The sequence below is a fragment of the Puntigrus tetrazona genome, chromosome 18, assembly GCF_018831695.1.
Source record: "Puntigrus tetrazona isolate hp1 chromosome 18, ASM1883169v1, whole genome shotgun sequence".
NCBI lineage: Eukaryota > Metazoa > Chordata > Actinopteri > Cypriniformes > Cyprinidae > Puntigrus > Puntigrus tetrazona.
Window position 1 is genome coordinate 24,047,683 of NC_056716.1, and position 17,472 is coordinate 24,065,154.

General features: G+C 35.9%; 1 long non-coding RNA gene and 1 pseudogene across 1 annotated transcript; both read right to left on the reverse strand.

The window, feature by feature from the left end:
- Positions 1–2,399: 2,399 nt before the first annotated feature.
- LOC122323009 lies at positions 2,400–15,920 on the reverse strand (annotated as a pseudogene).
- LOC122323010 lies at positions 7,702–9,882 on the reverse strand. Its single transcript, XR_006246931.1, has 3 exons — positions 9,527–9,882; positions 9,359–9,391; positions 7,702–7,916 (listed from the first exon to the last, which is right to left on the reverse strand). It is a non-coding gene; the product is annotated as an uncharacterized LOC122323010 (long non-coding RNA).
- Positions 15,921–17,472: the final 1,552 nt, after the last annotated feature.

A 17,472-nucleotide genomic window follows, 5' to 3' on the forward strand; every position in this document is an offset into this window, starting at 1 on the left:
TGAAATGATTAAAGTTAGAGCTACAGTCAGTCAGCTGCTTGCGTGAAGTGACTCTGTAGCGCCGCCCGTTAATGCAATGCTTTCTGGGTAATGTAGTATATAGGATAATAGCGAGTGAGGCTGTGTATAACAAATATAACAGATTATATTTATACTTAATCTATTCTAAGATTTTTTTTAGGTATTATAATGCAAATTGTATCGTTTCTAAATTTCGTATGCTTAGCTACAGTAACAAAAGTCGCTAAAACGGATGTAAAAGTACTTTGACTCACGGTTAAAAACTGTAAAACAAATTGTTTCACCTGAAGTAGATTTTTTAAACCGATTACATTAGTTATTTGCGAGTTTCTATTTAACCTTGTCATTCAAATAGGCTATTACAGTAACTGAAAACAAAGTTTAAAAAACAAAGACACTATTCCTTAACCTGGTGATGACTGCTGTCAGCCAATGACCAAGCCTTAAAAACACACACACACACACACACACACACACACACACACACACACACACACACACACACACACACACACACACACAAAAAGATCAATAGCCATCAGGTGTTTCTGTTTGGCTAAAAAGCATGGGTGCTCCTTTGAATTCTGTTAACAAAGTTTATGTAAGACTGTTACAGAGACAGGTGACATTTCTCATCATACTTGCTTCAGTGTTTTGTGAGGTAGTAAGCATTTTATGCATTATATTAAAACTTGCTTACAGCATCTTACAACATGGTGAACTATAATGAGTTTCACCTATAACAGAAATATCTCATCAAACACATTAGAGAGAGGCTAAAAAAGATAAAGGGCTGACCTGATAGACTAGGAGATTCAAAATCACGTAAATGATAACATGCAATATACAACTCGTGATAATCTAACATTTTCTCTTTTTAGCGTAGATTAATTTATTTCTCTAAGCAGGTTACTTGGTTGAAATGCTGCAGTTCCATAAATATACACATATCAAACACAAACATTTGTCAATAATTTGTGTGGGGAAAATGGAGAACAAAATAACAAAAATTAAATGGTGCTACAATTTACAGTGTTTCCTCTAAATGCGAAAAAAACAATTAAGGTAACATGGCCACGTCTAACCCCATTTTAACATTTTGGCTCAAATACTGAATGCCATGTTCGATTTTCAAGTTTGAGATTAACATCCATAATACCGACAACTGATATACACATCTAAAAATTCAAACTTGGAAAATCAGGTGTGGTTCTTTCTCCTCTAATGGTATTGTCATTCATGATCTTTGTTCCCTGTATCACATTATTGTTATCAAAATATTGCACTTGGATGCATGATATGTGCTAGAAAAACAGCAGCTATCTCTAATATCAATCTCATGCTTTGTGGTTAGAGGTGCTCTTGGATTCTAATTGTGCGTATTCACTCACAATCATAAAAGTGTATTTTGGCAGGGCATTTGTTATACTTCACCACAAAATGCATAAGTGAATATCAAAGGTTTTAACTAGGATTTACAAAGGTGGAATGACACAGGAACTGTGGTTCATGGTGATTTAGATATCAAAAGCATGTTTTATGAATCCTCTTTAGTTTGAAAATATCCAGCTGAAGAAGCTGATATCCTTCCGTCACATCTCTGTCTGTTCAAAAAAGCTGGTATAGACACATTTCTTCTGACAATCCAGGGTTGAATGTCTTTGAGTGCTTGACGCAAAGACCCAGAGCGATATAGTCTCATTAGATAAGTGCACCAGAGGTGTGTGGATGAATACGCCATGTGAAAGTCTTTTTTTGAAAGAATGTCTAAAATCTCTCATATTATCTGTTTTTTTTCTGTACACCTCAGTATATACATTCCTAATGTGCATATTATTGCGACAGTAAGACATGAGGTTGCATATTTTAAGAATACATGTATTGCGTTGGATACCTCAAGACATCTACATGAAACAGATATGCTGATCGCTAAAAAAATAACCAAACAAACAAAAAACACCAAATCATGTGGACATTGATGACACATGAACAAATGGTGCGTTGTGCAAAATTCTGATGTGCCTTGCCTTCAATTGGAATGTCAATAGTGAACTCATTAACCCATAAGGTGAGCACCAAGGTCATGGGTGATTTTATTTTTCCTCAAACTACGCACGTCTGAGTATGTGGATGTAAGGCTGGGAGATGATTTTGAAAGGTGCGCTTAATATTAAAAATGAATAGTGTTTTTATTAATACACCAGTAACTGAAAACTCAGTTTAACATAAATAAAAATAATTAAGTGCACCTTTAAGAGTATAAAATCTGTTACACATTGGCTGCCCCAATGTCCCATAATCTTTATCTCTGAAAATGAAATAATCTGAGCTCCACCTTTAATGGCATGACCATTAACATAACCCAAAAATCCGCATATTCCTTTGTGCTTCAGTTCATATTCTAAGTGCTTTTGTATTTGTGTGTAAGTGTGTGTGCAGGTGTGCATCCTCATTTTCCTTCAGCACTCTCCAGCAGCAATCAACTCTCCCGGTCTGGCTAGTCTGTCCCTTCTGCTTTGCTCCTCCTCGTCCTCATACAAGGTGTGATGGATGCTCAGCAGCGGGAGTGAAGGGTTTCGACTAAAGGCCCGTGCTGGGTCTCAGGCTCCGTCCCTGGTTGAGAGGATCTTCGACCTTCGGGAAGTCTGGAGGAGGCATGCTGGGCGTTCCACCATTCATATATGATGCTGTGGAGAGGGTGGCTGTGGAGAAGGCAGTGGTGGTGGACAGTGGAGAGACTCTTTCTTCTCTAAGGGACGAAAAGGTGATATACAGTTATAGGGAATACAAACATAAACCAATACTGATATTAAAATACAATTTTGCCTAAATAAATAACTAAGATAAATTATTTTAAAGCCTACAAGTCAATTCATTCAGAACAGCATTTTAGAAGAGTAGAAATTGATAAATTCATAAAAGATTTTCTAAAGATTTGCTTTAAAATTTTGGCTTATTTGGGTGAGTTAAATAAGGCAAAGGTAATGTAAAAATGGGAAATAGGAAAAATGTAAAAATTGGGCAATCTACTGAATGTACAATTGAGTACTACAGGAATGGAGTCCTAAAAGCCTAAATCTAAAAGCGTTTTGCACTTCCATTTCCATTATCCCAGTCAGTGTGATTTTTGGAATGCCTGAAATAAGGTCTGTGGTTAACAAAAGCTCAACACTTTCATGTTTTTTCTACGGTTTTATTCTAATACCACTGTGTGATTTTTCTAAGCTTTCATGTGCCTTGAAAAAGGCAAGAAGTCTAATAAATAGGACTACAGAGACATCCAGATGTCTGAGACATTTTAAAGTGTGAGACATCTAGACGTCATCACACCAAACAGGAAACAAGTCCGCTTTTACAGCCTCATTATATTTATACTTCATGTGCTTGCTATAACTATTCTAATTCAAACACTCCAACTTGTATTCATAGCCTAACAAAATGTAAAATTTCACAAAATTTGTATTTGTGAAGATTTCCTTAATGAATAAAATAAGTAATAATCATAAAGAAAATGAAACCATCCTATTGACTTTTTATCAAAGGAACTTCAATACTGGCCAACAAAAATACACCATCCCTGCAGCAAACTCTAACAACGCCAATATGGTACCAAATAAATTGTAAATCCCTAAAGACAATCCAAGCGTACATCAGTATGAGAAGATGAGACATGGACAACTGTATGCGGACCCTCAATATACACATTACTGAGAGAGTGCTCAACAACCGGGGGTGGCTCAGGATTGACCGTTTCTGTTTTGGCTTTCTGAATGGTTAGCATGTAAGGATGAACATCCAGCGAGGTTCAGTGTGTGTTTCTTCTCTATATTATTTGTTTCTGCAGCTGAAAAATAAAATTAGGAACACAATCAATGAAGGATTTTAATGACATTCTCTACACTAACCAAAAAAAATTATTATATTAGTACCTTTGTTAGTAGGAGGATATTGGGTGCTCTTGCTGTCCAGAAGTGGAGCAATAATGCTATCTGCTACATTCTTCCTTCGAACTGGTTTAGGTTTCTCTGCTTTTATGCTGTTTTCCAGTCTGGTTAGAGTCAAGGGTTCCTGTATAAAAACAAAAAACTATGAGGCACATTTCACAAACAAGAAGTACGCTATTCTTAAACTAAATATGAACGAGAACGTCTTACCTTAAAAGGCTGTGGAAGAGGGTTAGATGTGGGGATCCACTTCATCTTCTTACGAGGTCTTTTGATTACTGAGGGCTCTCCTCCCAATTCTCCCACACCGATCACTGAAGGGTCCATATTGGGGTCAACAGTCTGGATCCCAGAGTCTCTCACAGTCGGAGTGGCGTCGTGGTTGGATTGAGCCAATGCTGCCAGCAGCTGCCGCACCACATTATCATACATGAGGTCACTCTCGTTGGTGATAAAGTCCAGTCTGTTGAGAGACTTAATGTGGTCTCTGTTCTCATTACAGAACATGGCCAGAATGTTAATGTCGCAAAACTGTGACTTCTGCCAGCGCGCAAGTGTGTTTTAATGCCAACCTTGTGCAGCTTGTCAAGACAAAATTTGACTTGCGGACTACAAACAAATGCAGCAAGTTCACAAGGATAATGAGGTTCATAGTACACAGCAAAGAGATGTCTACTGCGGCCATAATGCGCTGGAGCTGCACAGCTGGTAGCTTGCAGTTAACATTTAGCCGCAGTTCAGGGATGCTACTAGTGTCCGGCGGCTCGCCAAGAGCACAAGTGAACTCGTTCTGCCTCTGTCGGGCATAGTAGGCGCTCAGGTATGTTATGGGTATTGAGCTGAGGCAGATGATGGCTAAATGTCGTGCCAGGTACAGCTTAGCCAGAAAGTTACTCTGCCCACGGCGCTCAAGATACTTCTCAAACAGGTTCTGCTCGGGGCTCTTCTCTTTCTCTGCGTTCTCGATGATCTCCCGGCGCTCACGCTCCGTAATCCCCGGCCCCTTGGACTGGATCTGCTTCTCAATCTTGGGCGCTCTGCCTTCGGCTGCCCTGTGGTAGCAGTTGTCGATCTCTTGAAGGAGGAAGTTGAGTTCGGAGGTGAGCCGTGTGGAGGCCAGGAACTCCCATCCCAGAGCAGGTATGTACATGATGCCTGCGAAGGCCAGGAGAGCATAGGGCAGAAACTTGTGCTCAAACAGGGAAGGCCGAAGCTGGGGGTCCACACCAGGTACTGCATCTCGAAGCTCTGTCCAGCAGTAGCCTCTGGCATACAGGGCCTGGTCGCGTGTGAAGTTGTGTGGAGTGTAGCAATATATAGACTCCTCTAAAAGAGAAGGAAAAATTGCACTTCACTAAATATTTAGGATTTACATCAATTAGATATCACTAGTGCTCATACCAAGTTGGACAATAAAAGCTAATTATAAGAGAATAGTGAGATTCGCACCACAACTATAACAATAATGGTTGGAATCGCTTTCAGAGATTTCTTTCCAGGGGATGAACAATATTAGTAAAATTAGTAGTAATAAAATATATTGATTATCAGAAATGCAAATATTATAGTAAATAAAAAAAAATACAATTATTTTATAGTTATTATAACTGATGTTAACTAGAGATTACATTTTTATTTAATCAACCATTTTTTTTGTTGATAGTGCATTTCAATTTAAGAAATATATAATGTAATCTTAACTAAATTAAAAGGATGCTCTCATCAAAAGGCGAAAACTGCAACTAAAACTGTGAAATAAGAACACTGGATATTACAACTGTCTCTATCCAGAAAATCTGGCATTTAGTGTACCCAGCAGGGATTTGTTTCTAGTAACGAGCTGTGATCAGGCTGGAATGGGTTTAATGCATAGTATAAGGCAGCACAGGCCAATAATGATGAATCAGTGATAAAACAAATGCTACATTTGTCTGTGCCAGTTGGACAAGGATAGAGGTAATTTTTTCACAGCCGCTGTACTCTTATAGATGATTCCACCTTATTCTGGTCTCAGTGGATTACACTCCTGCACAGAATCAATAATGTTAAGAAAAATAATATGTTCATAAGATTTAATTTAATAAACTAAATATGCATGTGTTATAAAATGGGAATAAAATCTTGGTCACAGGCTCTACTTTTTCTTTCCGTTTTAGATTATTATCCTTGCAATTTATCCTAAATAGCCTTAGTCAAAACAACGATGAAGGCTTGGCCTTCACTAATCTCCGTTCCTGATATACAACGGGTATTCCTATTATAGAAAGAATACTGCAATGTAGTAGCTCTAAAATGGTATGGAAAGGCAATTTAGCTGCAATCTCAAAGGAGTTCCAACTACGACTCTCGTAAGCATAAATGTTAGTGTATCTCCAACAGTTATTCAGATTTAAGCTATACCGCATGTTTCTGCCCAGCAGGGTTCTCAATGTTCAGTCACAGCCAGTTGGTGCTGCTATGCAGTAAGACTGACTCAGCGTTTAGAAGTAAACCCTCCTACCACCACAACCTCTCTTTATCTCTCTCTCTCTTTTCTTACTTAATCACCCTACAATCTCTCTAACAACAAAAATTATTTAACCACTCCTTTGCTGGATAGCAGTGGACAGCAGGAAAGCATAGAAAGTTTTATAGATCGGTTAATAATGGATCAACTTAAAAAAACTATCAGCAACACCATTTATGTTGTGTAATATTCCTGATTTAAAGTTTTATGCCACGTCATCAGTTTTTCATACGCATAAAGTATGTTTTGTCTAAGTATGTTTATATCCACTCAGTTTTATGAAAACTAGAGAATTTCGCATAAACCTACTGAATTGAAAAATCAAGATGAGTTTATTTTTATATTTTCTGTTTCAGTTTAATTATAGTTAAGCTTTAGAAATGTGTGTTTAATAATTTCTTTTTAAAAGTCTATATAGTTTTATCAATTTTATTTGTTTTTGTTTTAGTTCTTTTAGTATCATTTCCGTATCAAATGAAACTAGTTGTATTTTTTGTATTTGATAATATTTTGTATTTTGTTTGAGTTGTTTTTTTTTTTACTTTAATTTAATTTAGAATCCTAATCTGAAGTAGATAATTTAATTACTTCAATTTTTGAAGTAATTAAATGATTACTTTTAATTGGTAAGAAGCAAACAATTTAATAGAAATGCATGTATCAAATAAATGCCTAGATGTGCATCAGAAAGTCTGAATATGTTACTCAAATTTTGGTTACTATCACCATGTTGATGTTCATTCGCATAAAGTTGAGCTCTCTCCTGTCCCCAGGTCCTCAGAAATCATCACCTCTTATTAAGATTGAATAGCATTCAAAAGTCTTTCTTGCTGCAAACCTTAAGGTGTTATTTTTTCCATAATGCTGCATAATGCCACTAACCTGCAAAGTTCCTTGTGAAAACTAATGTGACCAGGAGTATAGGGATGATGACAGTTCCTATGGTCACAACCAGGTCAAAGGGCAACTCTAGTTTGAGTTGCACCATGAGACCCGCCAGCGCACCGCCCTTCTCATCCTGTGTGGAACCTGGCAGGATCAACTCCTTCAGCTTCTCACCCGCATAAGCAGAGCCGTGGCCATGTCCAAGTTCTGCTCGAAGATGTTCTGCATTCGGCACCAGCTCGCCTGTTCGCCACTAACCTCACAACACACTTGATGGGACCTGAAGCTCCTCCTTCTCCCAACCCGTCAGCCACTGGATTGGCTGAGGGCTTTTCCCTACAACAATATAATGAGTGATATGTAAGAGGTGTTGATTTGAAGGATGAAAGTGGATCTTCTAAGAGTCACAAAGGAAGCTTTGTGTTCAGCCTGAGTTGATGGGTTATTGGTGGCTGATCTTGTCAGAGGTAGATTGAAGAGAGGAAAATCGAGTTGATTTGTTGCTTATATTGACAGCTGGGATGAATTTCTCATCATATCTATTCCACTTCTGCAAAAACCTGTAAAGAGAGTTAACAGGTACAAATTATCAAGAAAAAGCAAAGCTACTGTAATCTGTGAAAGTAAATTGATTCTGCATATTCAGGCTCTATGAAAGTGGAGGTTCCTTTAATTCAGTAACCAGTGGAGTGTGCCTATCTGCAGAGTCCTTTGAGAGCGTGCACTAGTAACAAGGACATAAAAAAAACACAATGACATCGAACTAGAGGCTTTATCATTCAAGACAGTCCAGATTAGAGTGCAAAGATGGTACACTCTTGTTCTTTGACTGTAAATTTTACGGCATCATTTCTACAGATGGAAGCTTGATATGTTGCAGACTGTCTTTGCCCACGGTATAAAAACACAGACAAGAAAATAGCTGTCGTACATTTCGAAAATCAATATATCTCGCTTTGAGCTCAAGAAATCAATAAGGAGCGGTTTTCTAACAAAATGGAAAGAACAACAAAAATGGCAGGAACCCCACGTTTGTAAGTTAACTTTATTTTTTGTGATGAAGTGATATCAGTTTTTCAACTGAATGCATTACAGATGTTTTATGTTAATCTAAAAATGGACACTAAACAATGTCTTTATCATCAGAGCTATGCCAAAGTAGGCAATTCATTGTTCTGACATACAAATTGGATGTGTTTGTGATTGACTTTTATGTGTGTAATTTAAAAATATATATATATAGGTTTTTATTAACATATTTAATAAATGCAAAAATCTATTTACTTATCTAAATGTTTAAATACTTCTAAATATTTAATTACAGTTAATACATACACTATACAAACTGTAACATAAATGCAGTGTTAAATATCTTTGGATAATATTATATTTAACTGGACAAATGTAATTGACTCGATTTTTTCATTTTTTTCAATTTGTTATACACACATACACATGCATATATATATATATATATATATATATATATATATATATATATATATATATATATATATATATATATATATACACACACACACACACACACACTCATGAGTTCAATATTGCGATTCAGGTTTGTCCTAAACATGTTTTTCAATATTTTACACTTATTTAATCATTCCAAATGGTGCTGCGAACCTTGAATACAATATGTGTTGATATAAGAAACTATTCTAAAAAAAAAAATAGCTTATGTTAAGCATAGTGTTAACTTGTCTGTCACTTTGGCCTAGTTACAGACAGTTAAGATCTTCAAAGAGATTCTAGAAGAAAGACTGAAAAACTCCTTTCACAGCAGGTTTCATAAAACTCTCAAACAAGTTGATAGTGATTAGAAACGTGTCATGCAAACTTAAAGCAACAGCATGCAGCAGTATCTTTTAATATATATATATAATCTAGCTTTATCGATGATGCTGTAACGACACCGTCCGACATATTGACATTCTGACAGTGAATGTTTAGGAGTAATAAAGGTCATGCGGTGCACATCACTTACGCTCAGTCGAGGAGCTGTCCATCACTGGATCATCTGGTTAGGATGACACATAGCGGCTTAAGACATAGATATGATAAAATGCATGATAGCCTACTATATAAAGCAGGAGTGAATGAGAGACGGAAAGGACTGGGTTGCATTGACTCTCGTTTTCATGATGTCACATACCTGTCAGATTACTCGATTATACTGAGGAACGCGCAGAGTCTGAATCCTATGCTCAAATCATCAACACCGGGAAAGATCTCCTCACAACGTCCAGTGGATCCCCCCCATAAAAAACAACAAAGGACGCTGATAGTGTGACTTGTGCTTTAGTGTTGAGCATCCCCGGCGTCTGAAGAGTTAATCTGCAGTGCGGGCGAGCCGTTTCAGCGTGTATCCGGGCACACACACCGGTTTGTTCCGCCTCTCGCCGTCCCTCTCACCCTCCCCTGACAAACCTCGCACACTTCTCCGGTTTACACCGTCGTCTCTACGCAGACCTTCAAGGAGATACGATGTCGTTGCTTGTTTGCCTCGCACGAGACGGTATAATATATCGCTAGTGCGCTTGTGTGGAAACGCAAGCGATAACGTTTGGCTTAATAACTAGGAGACGTTATGAAATCATAAAGATATATTTTAGATTAAACTTTTCCCCGAGTGTAGTCCTCTAGTGTCCTTTATTTACTGTATAATCGATTTGTTTTCATTGAATTGTACGCTGTTGTGCATTAAAATACAATCATTCTTGAACAATACTCTATTCTATACTATATATATATATATATATATATATATATATATATATATATATATATATATATATATATATATATATATATATATATATATAGGAAATGAAATCTGATAAGATGTTTAGGTTGCAATGCAGTAGCTTTTTTTTGGTCTTATTATAGGCTGTGTATTGTATGGCAAAACATACAGCTTACCTGCTAATTAATTAATTAATTAACTTCAAAAAATGAAACTTTGCTGTCTATACAAATTAAGTCACCAAAATGGTTTGGTTGCCAACATTCTTCAAAATGTCTTCTTGAGGTTGAATAAATGATGACAGAATTTTGGTTATTGGATGAACTATCCTTCTATTATAAATAGTTTAGATGCCAAAGGCTCTATATGCTGTCTGAAATTTTCTTCTAAAATTTGTATTTTTTCTCAGGCTCCTACATTTATGTTCAGTTATTTCACTTCAATGGCAAAGAACATTCAGTGAAATTACTGAATCTACAAAAACTGTTGCTCATCTTAGAAGAACATTTCAAATGGCATATATTCAAATTAAATCATATATACGTGTATATTCTATATTTTGCTGTATTTACCGTATATAAGTCATAGACTGTACTTGGTCTAAAACATGAGCAAACATTTCACATAAACAAGCTTTAGGATTTTATTGATCTACAATAATGTAACAAAATGCATATATTTATACAAAAATAAAATCTAACAAAGTAAAAATGCTTGCATGCAGCAAGGCACTGAACAGTAATATGGTCCATTAAAGTGTGTTAGATTTATTGAAAGCATCATAAATTAGGTCCCCTACTCTTCCAGCTTCTGACATGTGGGCTTTCTAGATAATGCATTACAAGTGCTGTAGATTGTACATGCATGGTGTGTACACCGTTTATTTGCATATCAATTTGCTCAGCCATTCGCTCATCACAAATGATTCTAATTTCATCTGGTATGGTAGGCTATATTCATGATTGCGCACAAGGATCTTTATTAAAAGACTTTCCAAACCAACCACACATTTTGGCTTGTTTGTGCTTTTCTTTACCAAATTGTCATTCAGTAATATCTCTGACAGGCATACACTTTAACGTTCAAAAATCTGGGGTCAGTATGACTTAAAATATTTTTGAAAGAACTCTCATGCTCAGCAAAGTTGCATTTATTTGATTTAAAAGACAGTAAAAGTGCAATATTACGAATATATGAATATTATGTTATTACAGTTTAAAATAACTGTTTTCTATTTCACTATATTTTAACATTTAATTTTTCCTGTAACGACGAAGCTTAATTTTCAGCATCATTAGCCAAGTCTTTAGTATCATGTGATCCTTTAGAAAGCGTTCTAATCATTATGTTCTGATTTACGACTCAAGATGCCATTACTGATGCTGCTTTTTTGTAAAAATACTGCTTTTTTTGTAAAGCTTTCATAGAAAGCTTTCATTTGTAACGGTTTTGTAACAACGCGATGTTTCACTTTTGATCAATTTAGTGCATGTTTGCCATATTTATATATCTTAACCCCAAAATTTTGAACGGTAGTGAACTGTTCATTAATATGACAGGTCAGCTGACAACTATGACAAAAGGGTTCATGGTGATTCTTTTCCAACTGATGTTATCATACTCCATATTTGTAACTTTCTCTCTGTTTTTTCCTTCTGATGGCTGTATCTTTGGTCACTGTGCCATTTGGACCACCACTGCTTTCCAAGCCTTCTCTCTATCAAAGTCCCTTAGCGTGCCGTTTAACGTTTGTTGCTGTAAGAAAAGAATGAGATGGTAGAAAAGAAATGACCCAATAGTGACCTTGAGGTCTCTCTATGTTAATCACGACATCCTCCATGTACGTTATGATGAAATCATCGAGGCGGATCAGCTCTGCCATTCCACTGTGACTGTCTTTCATGTTACATTTGGCACTGTACAGTGCAGTTTTTCATTTAGTAGTCTCTCACGGCTAACATCTTGCGCACAGTCATACACAACGCATTTCCTGTACTCTTACAAAGAGACATGTCAGTCATTTCTGTAGTGTGTACGTTTGTGTTTTTACCTCAGAGTGTTTTTGTGAAGTGTGTCCCATTCAGTGCGCAGCTGGCTCTTGTAGGAAGCACACTTTTATTGCGGTGGCTAATGTTAGTACCGCCTGCACCAGCAGAAGCCCCATCAGGACAAGCAGCAGTATGTCGTAGGACTGCTGCATGTGCAAAATACATTCACAAAATGAATATGCATCAAAGAGCCTTCAAGATGGGTTTAATAGGATAGTTCAACTAAAAGTAAAAAATGTTGTTCATAACATGTTCATAACAAGTTATTTACTTGTTTTTAAACTTTTAAACTTTTTTTTTTTGGTAATTGAAATAAAGCTGAAATAAAATATAAATATTAGACATTATTAGATAAAGTACTAAAATTACATCAACAACAAAAAGTAAACACAATTATTATAAAATTTACAAAAAAGATACAATTATGAAACAAATACAACTTCAGCTGCGAAGCAGATCCAAAAGGACGATAGTGTTATTATTCAGCTCAGTATAGTTTTATATTTATTGCATTAATATTTTGAATTAAATTTCATTTTTAGTTTAGTTTTAGGTTTTTTGTTGTAGTTCTATATATATAACTTTATTTAGTTATTATTTCAGTTGGCCTAATTTCTGTCATTTAACATATTTACATAAATGTTTTCAATTTCTTAATTTTTTTATTCTATTCTATTTTATTTTATTTTAATTCAGCTTTATTTAAGCGTCTCAAATAGTTTTTGTTTTTGTGAACAATACCAACACCGTGTCATTTTTGGGTGATCCTCTTTAAGGGTCAAAAAAGGTAAAAATCTGACACATTGGAACTGTTTTGATTGGTGAGGTGCACGGAAATGACTCACCTTTTCTAATGGCACTTCATGCAGAAAGATCTCAATAAAATTAATTACGCTGTTGGACAAAAATCCAGAAGCTGAGAAGAGCAGTGGTGAGGTCACACTACTTATAGTAATCAGCATTTCCACCTATAGCAGTAAAATCGAGAGGCGGAAAGAGAGAGAGAAAAAAGGCGAGATAGTCTTTAGAGAAAATCACTCTATAGAGAAGGCAGACAGACAGCTAAATGAATGAGATTGCTGAATGTCCTCTAGGGACGTTCGATTGCACTACTTTATTGCTGGAGAGACCCTGATATTTTGTATTTTGTTTGAGTTGTTTTTTTTTTACTTTAATTTAATTTAGAATCCTAATCTGAAGTAGATAATTTAATTACTTCAATTTTTGAAGTAATTAAATGATTACTTTTAATTGGTAAGAAGCAAACAATTTAATAGAAATGCATGTATCAAATAAATGCCTAGATGTGCATCAGAAAGTCTGAATATGTTACTCAAATTTTGGTTACTATCACCATGTTGATGTTCATTCGCATAAAGTTGAGCTCTCCTGTCCCCAGGTCCTCAGAAATCATCACCTCTTATTAAGATTGAATAGCATTCAAAAGTCTTTCTTGCTGCAAACCTTAAGGTGTTATTTTTTCCATAATGCTGCATAATGCCACTAACCTGCAAAGTTCCTTGTGAAAACTAATGTGACCAGGAGTATAGGGATGATGACAGTTCCTATGGTCACAACCCGGTCAAAGGGCAACTCTAGTTTGAGTTGCACCATGAGACCCGCCAGCGCACCGCCCTTCTCATCCTGTGTGGAACCTGGCAGGATCAACTCCTTCAGCTTCTCACCCGCAAGCAGAGCCGTGGCCATGTCCAAGTTCTGCTCGAAGATGTTCTGCATTCGGCACCAGCTCGCCTGTTCGCCACTAACCTCACAACACACTTGATGGGACCTGAAGCTCCTCCTTCTCCCAACCCGTCAGCCACTGGATTGGCTGAGGGCTTTTCCCTGCAACAATATAATGAGTGATATGTAAGAGGTGTTGATTTGAAGGATGAAAGTGGATCTTCTAAGAGTCACAAAGGAAGCTTTGTGTTCAGCCTGAGTTGATGGGTTATTGGTGGCTGATCTTGTCAGAGGTAGATTGAAGAGAGGAAAATCGAGTTGATTTGTTGCTTATATTGACAGCTGGGATGAATTTCTCATCATATCTATTCCACTTCTGCAAAAACCTGTAAAGAGAGTTAACAGGTACAAATTATCAAGAAAAAGCAAAGCTACTGTAATCTGTGAAAGTAAATTGATTCTGCATATTCAGGCTCTATGAAAGTGGAGGTTCCTTTAATTCAGTAACCAGTGGAGTGTGCCTATCTGCAGAGTCCTTTGAGAGCGTGCACTAGTAACAAGGACATAAAAAAAACACAATGACATCGAACTAGAGGCTTTATCATTCAAGACAGTCCAGATTAGAGTGCAAAGATGGTACACTCTTGTTCTTTGACTGTAAATTTTACGGCATCATTTCTACAGATGGAAGCTTGATATGTTGCAGACTGTCTTTGCCTACGGTATAAAAACACAGACAAGAAAATAGCTGTCATACATTTCGAAAATCAATATATCTCGCTTTGAGCTCAAGAAATCAATAAGGAGCGGTTTTCTAACAAAATGGAAAGAACAACAAAAATGGCAGGAACCCCACGTTTGTAAGTTAACTTTATTTTTTGTGATGAAGTGATATCAGTTTTTCAACTGAATGCATTACAGATGTTTTATGTTAATCTAAAAATGGACACTAAACAATGTCTTTATCATCAGAGCTATGCCAAAGTAGGCAATTCATTGTTCTGACATACAAATTGGATGTGTTTGTGATTGACTTTTTATGTGTGTAATTTAAAAATATATATATATAGGTTTTTATTAACATATTTAATAAATGCAAAAATCTATTTACTTATCTAAATGTTTAAATACTTCTAAATATTTAATTACAGTTAATACATACACTATACAAACTGTAACATAAATGCAGTGTTAAATATCTTTGGATAATATTATATTTAACTGGACAAATGTAATTGACTCGATTTTTTCATTTTTTTTCAATTTGTTATACACACATACACATGCATATATATATATATATATATATATATATATATATATATATATATATATATATATATATATATATATATATACACACACACACACACACACACACTCATGAGTTCAATATTATGATTCAGGTTTGTCCTAAACATGTTTTTCAATATTTTACACTTATTTAATCATTCCAAATGGTGCTGCGAACCTTGAATACAATATGTGTTGATATAAGAAACTATTCTAAAAAAAAAAAAATAGCTTATGTTAAGCATAGTGTTAACTTGTCTGTCACTTTGGCCTAGTTACAGACAGTTAAGATCTTCAAAGAGATTCTAGAAGAAAGACTGAAAACTCCTTTCACAGCAGGTTTCATAAAACTCTCAAACAAGTTGATAGTGATTAGAAACGTGTCATGCAAACTTAAAGCAACAGCATGCAGCAGTATCTTTTAATATATATATATAATCTAGCTTTATCGACGATGCTGTAACGACACCGTCCGACATATTGACATTCTGACAGTGAATGTTTAGGAGTAATAAAGGTCATGCGGTGCACATCACTTACGCTCAGTCGAGGAGCTGTCCATCACTGGATCATCTGGTTAGGATGACACATAGCGGCTTAAGACATAGATATGATAAAATGCATGATAGCCTACTATATAAAGCAGGAGTGAATGAGAGACGGAAAGGACTGGGTTGCATTGACTCTCGTTTTCATGATGTCACATACCTGTCAGATTACTCGATTATACTGAGGAACGCGCAGAGTCTGAATCCTATGCTCAAATCATCAACACCGGGGAAAGATCTCTCACAACGTCCAGTGGATCCCCATAAAAAAACAACAAAGGACGCTGATAGTGTGACTTGTGCTTTAGTGTTGAGCATCCCCGGCGTCTGAAGAGTTAATCTGCAGTGCGGGCGAGCCGTTTCAGCGTGTATCCGGGCACACACACCGGTTTGTTCCGCCTCTCGCCGTCCCTCTCACCCTCCCCTGACAAACCTCGCACACTTCTCCGGTTTACACCGTCGTCTCTACGCAGACCTTCAAGGAGATACGATGTCGTTGCTTGTTTGCCTCGCACGAGACGGTATAATATATCGCTAGTGCGCTTGTGTGGAAACGCAAGCGATAACGTTTGGCTTAATAACTAGGAGACGTTATGAAATCATAAAGATATATTTTAGATTAAACTTTTTAGGCAATAAATTTAGATTAAACCCAGTGTAGTCCTCTAGTGTCCTTTATTTACTGTATAATCGATTTGTTTTCATTGAATTGTACGCTGTTGTGCATTAAAATACAATCATTCTTGAACAATACTCTATTCTATACTATATATATATATATATATATATATATATATATATATATATATATATATATATATATATATATATATATATATATATATATAGGGAAATGAAATCTGATAAGATGTTTAGGTTGCAATGCAGTAGCTTTTTTGGTCTTATTATAGGCTGTGTATTGTATGGCAAAACATACAGCTTACCTGCTAATTAATTAATTAATTAACTTCAAAAAATGAAACTTTGCTGTCTATACAAATTAAGTCACCAAAATGGTTTGGTTGCCAACATTCTTCAAAATGTCTTCTTGAGGTTGAATAAATGATGACAGAATTTTGGTTATTGGATGAACTATCCTTCTATTATAAATAGTTTAGATGCCAAAGGCTCTATATGCTGTCTGAAATTTTCTTCTAAAATTTGTATTTTTTCTCAGGCTCCTACATTTATGTTCAGTTATTTCACTTCAATGGCAAAGAACATTCAGTGAAATTACTGAATCTACAAAAACGTTGCTCATCTTAGAAGAACATTTCAAATGGCATATATTCAAATTCGTCATATATACGTATATTCTATATTTTGCTGTATTTACCGTATATAAGTCATAGACTGTACTTGGTCTAAAACATGAGCAAACATTTCACATAAACAAGCTTTAGGATTTTATTGATCTACAATAATGTAACAAAATGCATATATTTATACAAAAATAAAATCTAACAAAGTAAAAATGCTTGCATGCAGCAAGGCACTGAACAGTAATATGGTCCATTAAAGTGTGTTAGATTTATTGAAAGCATCATAAATTAGGTCCCCTACTCTTCCAGCTTCTGACATGTGGGCTTTCTAGATAATGCATTACAAGTGCTGTAGATTGTACATGCATGGTGTGTACACCGTTTATTTGCATATCAATTTGCTCAGCCATTCGCTCATCACAAATGATTCTAATTTCATCTGGTATGGTAGGCTATATTCATGATTGCGGCACAAGGATCTTTACAAAAGACTTTCCAAACCAACCACACATTTTGGCTTG